At 40.2% G+C, this 2,142-nt stretch overlaps 1 pseudogene; it reads left to right on the top strand.

Moving 5' to 3' along the window:
- Window positions 1-680: 680 nt before the first annotated feature.
- LOC107720321 (uncharacterized) lies at window positions 681-1,418 on the top strand (annotated as a pseudogene).
- The last annotated feature ends 724 nt before the right edge of the window (window positions 1,419-2,142 follow it).

Genomic DNA, 2,142 nt, shown 5'->3' with positions numbered 1-2,142 from the left:
GGCAAATGTGTGATCACAGAGAAATTAAATGTTTTTATTATTATTACAATAGGTTTTACTACAAATAGCATGCTTAAACTATGGCGAGTGTAGCAAAATGTTTTAACTGTAGGCCTAATAACCTTTTTTTGTTGTTGTTGTTGTTGTTGTTGTTGCAAAACTAGGCCTAATTTTCGTAAGTTTCGTTGCAAACAGGTTTTTTCCTGCTATTTTATAATAAAAAACAGTAGAAATATATTTATAATACTAGAAAGCATTCATGGTTGGAAAAGATCATTTAAGTCTGTGGCATCTGGGGCCGGAAGTGGCGCTGCGACGTGCCGCTGCCAGAGAGCGCCAGCCAATCGCCTAATCCTTCTTATGGCGTAGTACTTACGATATTTAATTGTTGACGGCCTCTTGTGCTTTATTTCATTGTTGACGGCCCTATTCTATCATCTTGGCTTGCACTGCATTCTTGCAATAGCCGTTTTTATCATTAATTTACGTCGGGCAAATGTATAGGGCAAACATTTGAGGTCCTATCTATGTATAACTGCTGGCCTAAAGAAGTCACTCGGTGGAGGTAAAGAGATTGCTTACCTTTTATGGATCTAAATCGGATTGTAGGTTTTTATTTCTATTTGGGTTTGCAATACCAAGAGATTCTCGAAGTTCTTAGCCATCAGCATGGCATAATAATGTGTCTTAGAACCCTCCAAACCATACTGAGGAAGAATAGGTTTTGCCGTAGGAAGGACTTTACTGACGTGTTAGATGTTGCTCGCTTGTTAATCAGCAGCTTGAAACATCGGGCCAGATGGTTGGCTATAGGATGATGCACCTGAAGTGCATTCAAGAGGGACTTGTTGTGAAAAGGGAAACAGTCAGATTGCTCTTAAGTGTTTTAGATCCAGTTGGAGTGGCACACAGGCGAGCGCGAAAACTGCGAAGGAGGAGATACCACAACCCAGGGCCAAATTTCATGTGGCATCTCGATTCTTATGATAAATTAAAACCGTATGGCCTCTGCATAAATGGATGTGTAGACGGATTTTCACGGCATCTGATGTGGTTGGAAGTCTCTTTTACAAATAGCGACCCAAAGGTGATTGCATCATACTACATTGAAACCGTGAAAGAAAGGCGAGGATGCCCTCAAAGGATCCGTGCTGATCGTGGAACAGAGAACGTCGCTGTTGAACAGATGCAGATGTTCCTTCGACGTGCTGCTACAGATGACTTCGCCTACCACCGCAGTTTCATATACGGTTCGAGTAATCACAACCAAAGGATTGAAAGCATGTGGAGTATACTGCGCAAGGAAAATGTCCAGTTTTGGATGAATTTCTTTCAAACTCTAAAAGAAGAAGGCCACTTTACTGGGGATTTCCTTGATCCGATCACTTGTGCATTTTTGCTTCATGACGATTCTGCAGGTAAGTTAAGGGCAAAATATGTAAGATTTTTTTATTAAAATATCCAAAAAACACTAGAACAGTGTTATATATTTTGCTGACTTGTGTACTTACATTATCCCAAATGTTTCGAAGAATGTTTAAATCCAGAGAAATAAGCAATTTTAACTAGTGACACGGACCGTGTCACTAAAATACTTGGCGTTTCAGGTCTGACGACATCACACGGGCGTGATTTAATCGTAAGGTCAAGGATATGGAGTCAAAACAGCGCCACATATACTTGCAAAATAATTGAAGTATTGCAAAAGAAAATAAAGTTTTGCAAACGAAAATGAAAGTATTGAGGAAAAATAAATGTGCTTTTTGCAAACAAAAATAAAGAATTGCAAAATATAAATGAAACGGCACAAAAGCAATGATTTTGCAATACATATATTTTCCATGGCCATATCTAATATATTTGCAACGCCTCTTTTATTTTGCGTTTCAGTCAAGTTTGAGCTTGCCATACCGTTTTCCCTTTGCGCTTCACGTTTCTGCGCGTCTCACTTTCTGGCACTGTTTTGACATGGGGGTGGAGTCAAGGGACGGGGGAGTGTACAACATGCCTGGGCACGCCTCCCTGGAAGTGACGTAATTTCTTAATTTATGCTAGGAGTTATGTAAATGAAAAACGACCGGAAGGAGCGGAAGCAGTCGACTGTAATAAAAGCTCAGCTGCTTTCGAGCCCTGTGTTTCGCT

Source organism: Sinocyclocheilus rhinocerous, unplaced genomic scaffold (assembly GCF_001515625.1).
Source record: "Sinocyclocheilus rhinocerous isolate Xijiao unplaced genomic scaffold, SAMN03320098_v1.1 scaffold811, whole genome shotgun sequence".
NCBI classification, from domain to species: domain Eukaryota; kingdom Metazoa; phylum Chordata; class Actinopteri; order Cypriniformes; family Cyprinidae; genus Sinocyclocheilus; species Sinocyclocheilus rhinocerous.
The sequence above is the reverse complement of the archived record's forward strand: the minus strand, read 5'-3'. Positions and strand labels throughout refer to the sequence as shown.